This window comes from Pseudopipra pipra, chromosome 7 (genome assembly GCF_036250125.1).
Source record: "Pseudopipra pipra isolate bDixPip1 chromosome 7, bDixPip1.hap1, whole genome shotgun sequence".
NCBI lineage: Eukaryota > Metazoa > Chordata > Aves > Passeriformes > Pipridae > Pseudopipra > Pseudopipra pipra.
Window position 1 is genome coordinate 5,694,001 of NC_087555.1, and position 13,938 is coordinate 5,707,938.

Below are 13,938 nucleotides of genomic sequence, written 5' to 3' on the forward strand. Positions count from 1 at the left end.
GCAGGGAAGTGGCAGAGCGCTCTGCTGTACTTGTCCATTTGAAATGGGTTATTGAGATGAATATTGAGAGTGACCCACTCAACACTGTCCGAAGTCACATACCAGGATGCGCTGGGTGGCAAACCTGGCCAGCAGGCCATGCCATCCAGCTCTTTCTCTGTTCTTGCTTCTTTCCTTTCCTGGTGTTTTCCAAAAGTACATAGCTGCCAGGGCAGAGTACCTAGGGCTCTGCAGGGGTGGCACATGCTGCTGCACTCCTTTCAGTTCACCCCGAAGCCAGGAAAAGTTATTTGAGGCCTTGTGGGATGCAAGCCTGGACACATGGTGAGCCTGGAGCGTTAGAGTATGCAGTGATGGAGTCAAGGCTTTTCCCCATCCTGCTGTCTGTGGCTGCTACTGTTTTATATCTGTAAGCAAGTTGAACTCAGTACAGGCTAATGGGATGAAATACTCAGGCCACTTTCATATGGGAGGTTGGACATGACAGCCCATAAGACTCTTCTTTGACTCTGAGGTCAGCCCTCAAGGAGCTGATTTGCCAAGTGGCTGCATTAGGTGCTGGTGCTGCGTCTTGCATCCTTTTGCTACAGCACAAGTAGTCAACAGTGTAATGCAATTTACTGCTGCATCCCCCCTCTAACTACCAGAGACATCCATCACAGCCTGGGGAGCAGCCAGCCCAGCCCTTCTCCTGCACCTTGTCACAGTGGCAGTCTTGTTTGAAAATAGTGCCGTGCCACTTAGAGAGCCTGGCAGTGTAATGGCTCCCTTTAAATGAAATTCCCACTCTGTTGGCAACTTGGCTCTGCAGAAGCCCTTGGAAATAGCACAGCGGTGTGAAAGTAAGTGGTGCCCACTGGAATGTGTCCCTGGCCTTGGGTGGAATGAGCTTGCTGGCACATGGTTATACAACAAAATGACTTAAGACCATTATCACAACATGATTTTCATGTTAGCAAACATAATAAAGCAATGGAAAATTACTTGCACTAATCAGGCATCCATAAATAGACTCAAATAGTATATTTCACTCTCAATTGGAGTGAATAATTAATCAGCTTATTAAATCTGACCATTTCATACAATGTGCCAGTAGTTTTCCAGCGCATGTTTTTACTGTCCATATATCTCCATTAGATTGATGGATTTGGGGGGTTCAAAATGGTAGTAGTCAAGGAAATGCCATGTGTAAATATATAAAGCTGGATTTACAGTGTTGGGGCACCACTCTCAGATCGCTAACACCAAAAGGGGGTGGTGTTACATATTTAAATAATAGCTGCTCTCCATCTCACAGATGATTTTTTAACAACCAGGGAGAAAGAAAAAAACAAACTCAGAGGATATCACAGCACTCAGTGTTTCAGTCTTGCTTTGTTGGGGCAGTAAAATCTACCCAGAGCTGAATACCCTGCAGATGCCCTCTTTCCATCTCCCCACCCCTTCATCCATGCCTCCTCTCACTGTACCTGCTCTGATCTGCACTGGCATGCTGTCTGCATCCACATGGGGATTTTTTTAAAGGTTTGGTGTTTGCTTTCCTTCCTTGATGTCAATCACTGATTCTCTTTGGCAAGGGACATTTCCCTTGATAGCACAGTAAAGTCTATATTTGGGTGCAGAATCCTACCTGGCTGCAAAACTTCCAAAGATATTCAATTATAAAGAAATTACAATTGCGCATAAAATCAATGTTAGACTGCTTTGGAGGTCTTAAGCAAAGTCTTCTGGAAAGTGGAATATTACTGAAGGCCAAAACTGAGAGCCTGTGCTCTGGTTTGCTTTGCATGGTCACCTTGTCCTGTGCTACACAGAGCTGAAGTCACTGTGTCCCCACACCTTTGAATCTTGGTGCAGAATTCCAGGGTGCTGTTTCAGTGCCCTATGGCAGGCAGTCCGGAGCTGGCATCGCACCCTGGCCAGGCTGGTGCCAGGAAATGGGCAACTGCAGGGCTAGCAAGGGGAGATGGATTCGCCACACCTCCAATGTGAGCAGAGCGCATTTGTGGAAATCAGAGGGCAGTCAGTCTAAATGTGTGATGAGGAAGCTGAATTGCTCTTTGCTCTGCAGACGGGATAGGTGTGCATAAATCCAAATACAGATGCTCTCTGGATTTATTTGGCTGCTTTTTTCACTCTAAGGGAATGTACCAACAACTTGTCATGAACTGGGGAGCACAGGTTTCAGTGCGTGCTGTGATAGTCCCAGTTCTGCTCCCCTTTAGAGAACTGCACAAGTGAAACTCCTGCTGACTTCTTTAGGAGGAAAGGGAGGAAGCTGGCATCAGACAATTTGCAGGGTTGCTTAGCAGTAATTTAAAAGAATTAAAATGAAAAGCCCCAAGGGGCTGAAGCAGCCAGCCAGGAAGCATTTGTGTGTAAAGCTGGGTGTGTGTAAAGCAGGGATAGTAACTGTTGCCTTTTCCCTTCAAATTTCTGAGATGTCCCTATGATCCTCAAAGGCCATCAGTTCAGTTTCTGACAGGAAGAAGAACTGAGAGCAAAATAACAGATTTTCAGTAACAGATCAGTTTTTCAGGCAGACAGATATGCGAGTATAGATAAGTATAAAAAATTACTATATCTATCAGTATATAAAAGTAAACATGAAATATATACCTTCAGCAAGTCAATAAAATTAGTGTTAGGGTTGTTACTCTGTACTGGAAATATTTTCTGAGTCTGTCTCAGAACGGTGGCAGGTTAGAACCCATCTTACTAGACTTAATCCATCCATCCATCCATTTAACAGAGGAAAAAACACATTTTTTTTTCTCTATTAAATGCATTTCTCTATAAAAAGCATTTTTTTTTCTCTTTTAAATTGCTGCCAAACTTGATCCCAGCCTGGATTGGCACAGAGCACTGAAACCTGGAGAGTGCCTATGAAGACACAGTGTTTTTTTGAAAGGAGCAGGGGAACAAAATTATAATTTTTTACTCATTGACAGTGTTGCTTGTTATTTACAAAACTAAAGCAGTTTCTCTAGCATTTCCTTATGTCACTGTTCAGGTCAGCCTGGGCTCAGCACAGTGTGGGTAAGGGACATGGCCAAACATGGGAAGAACGGCCAAAGCTTTGGATTTGGCAGAGCTTCCTACTGCTTGCCTTTCTTGAGTACTGCCTCTGACTTCAGCTTTTGTCCAAGCTGTATAATTAGCACCACTGGCAGCATTATTCTCCTCAGATACACTCAGCCAAATAACACTGTTGTGCAGCTCTGGGCTGGCAAGCTGCATGCAGGGGGTGTTGTTTGGAGGCTGGAACTGTGTCATGCCTCTTGCCAGTCCTCTCCCAAGCAGAATTAGCCTAATACTTGGATCAGTTTTTCTGAAGAGGCACAGGAATGCTGATCCACCACAGTTTCTCTTCTAGCTTCTTCAGGTCTGTTTACAGTAATGAAACTGGTGATGATGACAGCTCTAGCACCCTGTCCTGTAATGCTGGCCAGTGCTAGGATTGGGGTTCACAAACCCCAACATTTTGTTTGCATCATTAAATTAATCTTGAGGATGGTCCCTGGCTTTTGTTGCTTATGCGACACTGCAATTTGTCTTTCCTACTTGAAGTGTCAAATGTTTGGCAAAGCTGCTAAATGTTCATCAGTTAGTGATGAATTAGTTAGTGATAAGAAATTGATGTTCAGGGTAATATCTGAAGCAAATAGGTAGGGTCAAATATTTTACCCATCTCCATTCTTCTGTTGACTTAACTGGGGTTAAGAAAATTTGCCAGCTACATACCTCAAAAGAGTACTTATTTCTGGATGCATTAGCAGCAAGATTAGATCCTATCAGAGTTATTTAGCTGTGAGCACGCTGTATGTTTAGTGCCCATTCCCTGTATGTGCAGGCAGCTGTCCCTCTTGCTCACTCCTTCAGCACTCAGCCTGCCCTCAGGTTTGGACCCAGCAGGAAATCCAGCATTAGTTTGTGTGCTTTTCTCTTTCAAGACATGATTGCATGTGCCTTCTCTTCCTGCCCCAAACAAGAGATCAGGAGCTTCTTAATCAAGTGTTTCGTTGTTATAATTTTGAAAACTGCTGTTGGTAGTGCCACAACACTTTCTGACTTGGTTTTATATGACACCATTTGCAAAGGGAAGACAATGATGTGATACTAGCTTTTACTTTTCTACATCATCCCACCCAAGGAAGATATTCCTTTTGAAACTCAAGGAAAATGTGAATTACTACAGCTGTAGAGCACAAAACCTAAGCCTTCTAGAAGGCCAAAATAACTCAGGACTGAGGAGGAAGGTGGAACCCATCTTTCCTCCACCAGACTGTTTGTCTTCTACAACCATAGAAAGGTGGACCAGGGGAATGGGGGTGTGGAAAAATGTATCTCATCCCAGTTACACCCCAGTTGTCTCTGACTTGCAGCAGTGCGCCACTGTGTTTGTTCAAGGGGGAAAAAGCAAACCTACATTTTCAGAGTTTTTTCCCAATGTTTGCCTGTAGCAGGGCTCTGATGTAGTAATGCCTGGAAAAGGAGATTGCTGTTTATTTTCATTCATGACCTAAGGCTTAAACAGTCAGAAGACTTGTACGTTTGTCCAGCATGTAATGTGCACCTTGGTACCCCCAGTGACCAGTTGATGCCACATTGGCTTTAATACAGCATTGCCATCTTTTAACATTTCTCTAAGGTTCATGGTCACATGAAACAGTGATGGGGGATCACAGGAAAGCTTGATTTCCAAGAACTGCAACAACATATTATTGGAGAGCTCCAGAGGTAAACTTGGTAATGATCAAGCCTGTGAGTTTGCAGTTTGATCCTTTACCCACTGAGATGTTTGAGTGTTTCCAGCAGAGAGAAGCAGTGACTGGGTACACAGTCATGTTCTAAAGATTCATGAACAAACTAACCAGCAGATCCGGAGGAGTATAAATAATGCTGGACAGATATAAAATCTAGACAGATACTTACCTTCAATCCCCCCAAAGTGGAGAGGACTGACTGTGTGAAAGTCCATCCAAAAGACCTTTATTTTTTTTTTTACTATTTATTACAACAAAACTGAAAGCAGATCACATTGTGTCTGAAATGGAAAGCACAACATAGTCAGTATTACATTTTCTTTCTGGATGCAAGAAAGTGACCTTCATAGCTCACTTGAGGCTTTGTCTCGAGAGTTATATGGGCCATTCCCTTGTTAGTGGTAATAAACTGCATTACATTCCACTTCACACTGATGGGGTTTTTATACGTAATGCCAGGGAACTTAAAAAAAAGAAGGAAAGAATAAAAGTCAGTGAGTTTCAAAATGTGCTTTATTAAAAAGGGAAAGAACTCATATCAACTCTCAGATGACATGTGTTATATTAACAAGCCATTATGTTTTAAGCACTATTTGTAAGTGTTGTGCACATACAGTTTGAGATTTTATTATAGCATACATGAGGGTACCAGAGATTCAGAATGCAGAATGGACTGGGATGAAAACCAGGGAGATTGGTTCCTCTGCTACTGAGCACCACCAAAGAGTTTCACCTTGGCCATCTGAGTCGAGGGCAGGTACCAGCATCTCAAGCCCTCCCAGATTTTTGGCCCTATTTTTAGACAACCCTACCTGAATAACGAGACTGGGACAGTATGTAAATGTAAGCTGAAAACACTCTTGATGCTGATGCTGTGCCTTTAAATAACTCTCAGAACCCCCCTTATCTTCCCTCTGCACTTTTGGCCTCCTGACAAGTCTGTAATTAGCACAGATTTTTCACATCCACGGCTAGATTGGAAATTTGGAAGCACTTAATGAAAAAGGTCAGTCACCTTGACCAGGCTGAAGTTGCAGTTAGAGGACATTCGCTCCTTCCCAAGGCCGGTAGCGCGCAAATCCATGAATATTAATACAGAAATGGTAATGGTTGCTAGGCTAGGACCCTGCATTCAGCCTGCAGTCAGCTTGACTACAGCCCCGAGGGTTTTCTTGTGTTTGGGGGGCGTTTCCTTCTGGAATTCCTAAGGCAGGGTTTGCACACCATCTCTGGGTCTAGAGTTGGATTAGTATATGAGTCCAAGTCCAGATTAACTAGAAATCCAGGTTACTACCTTCCCTTGTGATCTGAGCTGAAGACTAGGTTCAAGCCATGTATTTCTTTCATGGTAGGTCCAGCACCTCACCCAACACAGTTTTGTTGGTGGTGCCAAAACCTGTGTTTCCAGAAGGTTTTGCCTTTGGGACCTGTTTCAATAGAAAACAAGGCAGGGCTTTGGTTTGGGGTCAGGACCAGGGCCTCAAACGTCACTGTCTGTTTTGGTTTTATATTCCTGGAACATGAAAGTATAGGAAACACCCCACCTGCAATCCTGTGGGCTTTGGGGTGAGTTACAAAATTAACATGAACACAATTACAGCTTCTGGATACAGGAGGGGATTGCCTCTGTATCTGCTCCCATGGCATCTTCTAGGATGACTCCTGGTTTATATTTGTGGGCTGGAGGATGACAGCAGAGGTCAGATGAGGCTGCCTCCAAAAGCTTACTGGGAAGTGATTAAAGGAGTCCTGTGGAAATGGAAAAAGACATGTGAATCATAATAATCCTGTCTCTCCCTGTAGTTTGTGAGTTTAATGCAGGTTTCTATAAGATTGGACTATTGTCCAGGGCAAAATGCATTTCTGTTTACCTCTTTTAATCTCTCAGACTGTGATTAAATTATGGCAAAAGTAAAATAAGAAATGCACAGCAAATCCTCCAACCATTAAGTTAGGAAAACTCAGATTCTTTCATTTCTGTATCTCTTAGATGCAGTTAATGCATAATGGGAGAACAAAAAAGTCCCTGGTAATAATTACACAGTTTGAACAGAAGCTTATGGTAGCAGTAAGGATTCTTACAGTAATGTGCAAAACATCATGTCCTAAACTCATAAAAAACCCATGTGTCTTTAAACATTTATTTTTACTGTGTGTGTTTAATACAAAAAGTGATTATAGCACACTGCTCTTCACGTTAATTGCTTGGCAAATGTCATACTGTAAAAGCAAATCCCTCTCTTGCACTTAGAGTACCCTGTCATGCGACCAAGAGGCCCCTGCAAGATGCTTACAAGAGCACCCTCCCTGTAGAACAGTTTGTGAGCATTTCATAAACAGTTTCATGAACAGTTTGGGAGCATTTCCACATGGAGCACCACTCAGAGATAAGTGAGTTATTTTATTCCTACCTCTTTACACCAGGAGAACTGAAGTACAGAAAAAGCCCAGATCCTCTGTGCTGCTCACATGCACAAATTCCCTCCTTGTCTAAGTTCATCCCACCAGACTTCCACAATGTGACTGACTGGAAGGTTGTGCTGGAAGTTTAGTTACCCTTAAAAATCAGTTCTCAACCAGACCACTTTGTTGCATCCCCTGCTGTCTCCCCAGAGCCAAAAAGCTGGCTTGCCCACCAAGGGCAGATCTGGGTCTCAAGCAATGCATGGCCAGATTTCTGAAAGACATCAGTGCCAATTATTTGAACATCTGGCATCATTTGGTTCTGGTGTTTGGTTTTGTTTTTAAATAAACTGGGCCCTAGCACAGGAAACGTGTTCATTGGCATTGGAAGAACGACAAGTGTGATGAGCTATTCCTCCCAAGGAGTAAAGCAGAGCAGAGTAAGACAGCTTAGCACAGCCAGAGCTATCAGAGCAGAACCAGCACCTCTATGATAAGCTGGATGGACAAGGCAGGAACAGCTGAGTCTTCTTCATGTGAGTGCCCATGAAGGTGCCAGTGGTGAGGCTGCAGTGCTATGGTCAGATTACCACTAGGCAAAGAAATTCAGGACCTTCAGACTTCTTGCATATGTGACAGTTAGTGCCAGGCTGCTGGTGCTCTTTGCTGTTGTTTGCTGGTTTTCATTTATAAAAAAACAGCAAATAGAGCTATTGGCATCTCAGGAGATGCCTGGTTCAAGATCAGGTTCTGAGAATAAGGAATCTGCTCTATATCACAATGACTGTCACCTGCACTCTCTGCTCCACTAACCAGATTTATTGTAGGGCTGCATCAAACAAATGGAGTCATAAGTTGCACTGTCCCCAGGGCAACTGGATGGATTAAAATAGCCAAGACAATGATGAATGCTGCCAAAGGGTGTTGATATTGGGCTGCTGGATCTCTGGTCTCTGGAAAATCCCATGAAACAGTCTTTTCACAGGGAGGCTCCAGTTACCATTCTCAGCAGCAGAGGGGAATTGACTCCTGTTTCCTCTGCCTTTTCTATCGAAGGGGCAGCCAGGCTCTGTAGTAAAGCATGCTGACTCTCCACACTTTTGAGAATGAAAAACTTCCTATCTTTAAATTTAGCTTTCACCTGCCTCTCTCCACCACTCTAAAATTCAGCGAAATAAAATGTAGATTTAAATGGGCAGCAAAGTACTGTGGACCCTATGCAGCTCCTGCTGAAATCAGCAGTGGCAAAATTCCTTGTCATTTAAATGACATGGGAGAAGGCATATGGTTATAAATTTTGTATGTGCATTGGTATAATATTCTTTGTGTGTGTCCATGCACGTGTATTTTATGTTGCATAGGCTTATACAGGTATAAGTACACTAAGGAGAGATGAGCACCTATTTATAGGCAGGCAACAAATCCACATGTGTGTACATGTATATGTATGTCTGTGTGTGCTGCTAATGTATGTTTAAATTGGCATCAGGCCAGGACTGGATGTGTTTGTAAAGTGTGTACATAAAAGCTTATCTGCTCTCCCATTGCAGAAGCTTGAACCAGATGTGAGCTGTGATGGAGGCCTTTGTTTCACGAGACCTTCTCTCTTGGTGGATATTTGTGTAGGATATCGATGAATGGAAAATCTAAATTGATAATGGATCATTATCTGCTGGGCTTCAAGGAGAAACTCTGTGTATAGCCCTGTCAGGTACAAGCTCCTTGTATGAGGCCATAGGAAGGGACCTCCTGGGTGTATGCACAGGGAGAAAGTCACAACGACCAAAATCAGCACTAGAGGGGCCCTGCCTCTAGCCAGGTAGAGGCATGGGATAACCGTGTCTGTTCGACTGTGTGGATCTGATGGCAGGGCATATCAGAGCCATGAGAATACAGGCCTTGGCTGACACTGGTGCACAGTGCACTCTGATGCCATCAGGGTATGTGGTGGCGGAGCCTTATTTCTATTTCTGGGGTGATAGGTTGTTCTCAAAACTGATGGTGTTAGAAGCTGAAGTGAGCTTAAAGTGGCAGAGACACCCCATGTACTCTGGGTATTGATACAAAGATCCAAAAGGACATTGATAGGCTTTTGGGATATCTGCTATAGAGACAGAAGGGATTAAACAGCTGAGTGTGTTTTCTGGCCTCTCAGAGGACCCTTCTACTGTGGGACTGCTAAGAGTTGGGGAACAGCAGGTGCTGATTGCCACCACAATAGTGCACTGTCAACAATACCACACAAACTGAGACTCCTTAATCCCCGTCCATAAGATGATCCATGAACTGGGAAGCCGAGGAGTAGTCAGCAAGACTCACTCACCCTTCAACAGCCCCATTTGGCCTGTGCATAAGCCCAGTGGAGAATGGAGATAGACAGTGGCTTGAATGAAGTTACCCCATCGCTGAGTGCTGCTGTGCCAGACATGCTGAAGCTTCAGTATAAACTGGAGCCTAAGGCAGCCAAGTGGTGCCACCATCAACATTGCTGATGCACTTTTCTCCATTCCTTTGGCAGCAGAGTGCAGACCACAGTTTGCTTTCACTTGGATAGGCATGCAGTATACCTGGAACCGACTGCCCCAGGGTTGGAAACACATTCCCACCATCTGCCACGGATTGTCATTAGAGGTCCTACCTCCTGAATATATTGTCATTAAACCGAGACAACAGGGGAGGAGAAGTCAAGGAGAGTAACAATAGATGGTCTTATCATAGCAGTGGCCAGCCCAGCCTTGTGCTGACAGCCTGGCAGATGATCCCCTGCCAGAAAATATGACAAAGGAGATGGGTTTTTGGCAATGCTGTCCTCAGACACTCAGCTCTCACAGAGGAACTGTGATCCTGGGGAAGGCCAGGAGCAGGCTTTCTGCTTGGGGGAGAAAAAGGGGTTATGCATGGGCCGTGGCACTCAGAGAATGACTCAAAATCAGAGCAGTGCATCTGTTGATACCCAGAAGAAATCCATCCATTGCATCTGTGTGAGCTGTACTTAATTGGTCACGCAGCTGCGACCACCCAGGTCTGCCTGCTCATACACATAGATTGTACAGCCCCATTTCCAGCAACCTCCTTCTCACTTGGTGTGCATCTTCCCTTTCCCCAGCCCCATCCTCCCTTGTTTGCGTATTTCTGTCTCCAAAGAAAACACTATGGGAAAGATACGTTTCTTTTCAGCATCATGCTGACCCCCTTTTCTCCTCCTCCGAAGCCCTGAAATTAATTAAATGATGTCACGCTTGATTTTATCTGATTTGGAAGCAATTCATAACCCTTTTGCTAGTTCTATTAGTCCAAGTGATCAGCACATTAATTCATTTGTGAGACTAAGCTCAAGGGTAATTACAGTGAGGAAGCTTAATGCCTAAACGTATTAATGTCTGTAATCAGAACTATTTTCTCAGTGCGGAACAATTGTTAGACAATTACACTTGGATATGATTGCTCTGGTAGGCAACAGGCACTGTGTCAAGAGGGGAATGGCAGAAGCTTTTTTTGCAAGTAGTGTATTATCAGCAAATCTGACTCTTTGCAATCTCTCTTGGGGATTCTGTGCAGCTTGCCCCTTCTTCAGGTTTTGCGTTATTAAATAAGTTGTAAAGTCATCCCTCTCTTTTTTTCAGGCTGGGTTATGTGGGGCACAGAGGAAAATAAACTCCTCTGTTGTTCTTTTTTTTCTGTGGGACCGCAGGAGCATAGCAAGGGCCACAAGGCCTTTCTGAACAAGGTCATTTCCTCTTTTCTCTTCTCTTCTGACTGAGCTGCTGGTGCCCTTCTCTAACAAGAAAGCTTCAAACTTTATGTCAGGTGTCCTAAATGCATCTATCTCCTCCAGGCCTAGCTCTTGAAGGAAGTTAGAAAATTACAGCTAAATGTACAAAGTTTAACTTCTAATAAAAAAGAGTGTCAGGAAATACCCTGTCTGTGCCATCACCCTGCAACAGCCTGTGTGATACCCAGTGCTGATGTCTGGGGGTAACAGCATCGTGTGGGATGAGCAGGCATGCTGCAGACTGCATGGATGCCATGTTCCAGCAGGATTTTGGGGAAAGATGTAGCTCTGGCTCATGCCTGCACAGGGTGGGCTGTGGTGGGCAGCAGTGTTGCTTGGCCATACAGTATGTTTCCACTGTGCAGCAGGAAAAGCAAGGAGGCACAGTGAGGGGTGAGGGATCAGGACTGCAGCAATGAGCATGATGCCACTGTAGAAGCAATCATGCCCACAGCCTGAACCAAGGGAAGATGGGTCAGCCTAGGACCTCCAAGCTAGTTCTGGTGGTTCAGGGCAATTCAGTCTTTTGGACTAATGGCCCCTGTCCATCTAACCCTTCCTCCAGCCGGCGTGTGGCATTTGCAGGCAGGGTATATTCAGTCTCTAAGACCACTAAAAGTGAGGATGAATTTGCTGTAGTCCCTGTGAACTGGATGGTGTGTCTGGGCAGAGGGATGACCAGGAACCCCACAGAGTCATTTCTCTTCCTCCCTGGGCAGCCACAGTGACTTCCACTGTTGCCAAGTGAGTCCAAGCACTTTGGCTTTTCAGCTGGGGAGAGATTTTATTCCAGCTCAACCTGGAGGTCCTCGAACACACAAGGCACTGTACGTTGCAGAAATTCTCTTTTGGGGTAATGTCCCATACACTGCTGCTCTTGAAAAATGCATTTCTTGGTATTTGAAGAAAAGCCTCTGGCTGTGCTGGATTGGCAGCATGCTCAGAGGCCTCTGTTAGTCCTTAGCAACAGTCCCAGCCTCCTGCCACAAATGAGGCAGGGCCAGAAATGAGTTTACAATGATGTGTTTTGCAGGCACGGTGAAGGTTGTGCCAGTGACAACTACGAGAAGAGCTGTCTGCTTGGATGGTTTCAGAGGCTATCTACACCCAAAGAAAGGTAAGATAAATCTAAAGTTTCTGTTGTCATTAGTGGTATAGGTAAAGAACAAATGCTTCTTTTCTTTAAGAGAGCAATCGTTTATGGTCTCCAGCTGGATTTGCAAAGGGGCTGGGGCAGTAACCACCTCCTCTCTATACATCTGATGTGGCAGGACTGATATTAGTACCTCCCTGCTTTCTCCAAAATCTAGGATACAACAAAACCCTGCTGGCGTGCCCTGGTGAGGTCTAAGCCCTCTAAACAGGCAGTCAGGGCATGGTGATGGTTGGGTTTGCTGTCTGTCATCCCAATGCAGTATTCCAGAGTCTTGCTGCAGGTTTGCCAAGGAGTGTTGCACAGCAAGTGAATTTTGACAGAATGATATGAAAACCAAGAAGATATCTCTGCTGTTCAGTGAGTTAAAAAAAGTACTGAAATTCAGGGCAATCTCTTCTCATCTCTTCTCACCCAGCTTTCAGGTAATGTAAGCACAATAGGGTGTGTTGTGGTTTAACCCCAACTCAGCAGCCCATGGTGGGATGGGGAATAGTAAAAGTGAGGAAACATCGGGCTTCTGATTTTTCCCTCTGCTGTCCAAGTTGCAAGGAGCAGCAGGAGACATAGCCCGTCTGTTGTGTTATGGATGTCACTCCTCTAGACTAATCCCAAGTTACTGTAGATACCATTTGAAACTATTGAACAATAGCTTCTAAAATATCCACCTACTCCTCCTCTTTTTGTCTTTATTAAGAGCTATAGAATAATTCTAATGTGACAGGAAACATGCTGCATTTTTTCTCCACTCTATTTGACTGAAGTGAAGCTGCTTCCCTGCACAAAGGTACTCACCTCTGAATAGTTTGCTATTCTGAGTCCTGTTAAATTTGGAGTCAAACTTATTTTAACTGTTGCAGTCTCAGAGTCACCTGGTAGTTCTTCCATGCCACTAAAGCTCAATGGGGTTTTGCCCCACTTACCGACAGAGACACAGAACAGTATGTTGATTCCAACAAAATACAAATGTAATCAGTTGAATGAATTAGGAGATTAATATCTCCATCCTCCTTCCTGTGTTTGGTGGTGGGATGCTTTGAGCAGTGTCCTTCTCCATCACACTTCTAGCCAGGGGTGGTGGGATAACAGATGTAATAAGAAAAAAATTTAAATTCCTCAGGAGACTCTAGACCTGGAGACCATATCCCTGTGGTCCCAGAAAACATGCTGAACCATGCTATGCCCTGATAGCTGCCTCTATTGATTTCCATTGCAAATGCACAGCTTTAGTCCACCTGCAAACTTCTTTGTAAATTTGTCTGACAACAAAACCCATCAGAAGAAGGAAACTCCTTGCTCACAGATTTTGGTTGCTCTGCCACTGCTTATGGCTTACAGAACCAAAGAAAACAGCGGGAACAGTAAAGTTACTGAGACTGAATTATTTTTCCATGTCACGAGGAGGACTCCACTGGCATCAGTACAGGAACACCCCTGGGCGTTCCTGGAGAGCACAGGGCTGTGTGAAGAGGAGCGGCAGCAAACCTGAGGTCTATTCCAGCCAAAATGATCCATCTCTCTGCCTCTGGTGTGCTCAGCTCTGCACTCACCAAAGCTGCCTTAATCCGTCTGTCCACATACGTTCGATGCGACACTTTGAAGTGTCTGCTGGGCCTGTGCCCCATTCCCTGAGGTCAGTGAGCAAATGTGGGTGTGTTGGTACAGGCAAGCCAGGGCTTGCCAGGGTTGGCTCATGGTTCTGCTGCCCTTGAGGACTTGGGGGCCAGCTCAGGCCATGGTAACTGTGCTGTGGACCAGCACAGGAAAATTACTCAGCTGTTACTCCAACTTCCATGCACGATTATTTTCTCCCCTGAGGCTGTAGATACATTCAATCAAAATGA

At 44.6% G+C, this 13,938-nt stretch overlaps 1 long non-coding RNA gene across 2 annotated transcripts in view; it reads left to right on the forward strand.

Moving 5' to 3' along the window:
* The window catches only part of LOC135417559 (uncharacterized), a 119,587-nt gene that overhangs the window by 99,940 nt on the left and 5,709 nt on the right, over positions 1-13,938 (forward strand). For both annotated transcript variants that reach the window (XR_010432104.1, XR_010432103.1), the window contains one exon: positions 11,975-12,058. This is a non-coding gene — a long non-coding RNA (uncharacterized LOC135417559). The remainder of the gene's footprint in view (positions 1-11,974; positions 12,059-13,938) is intronic.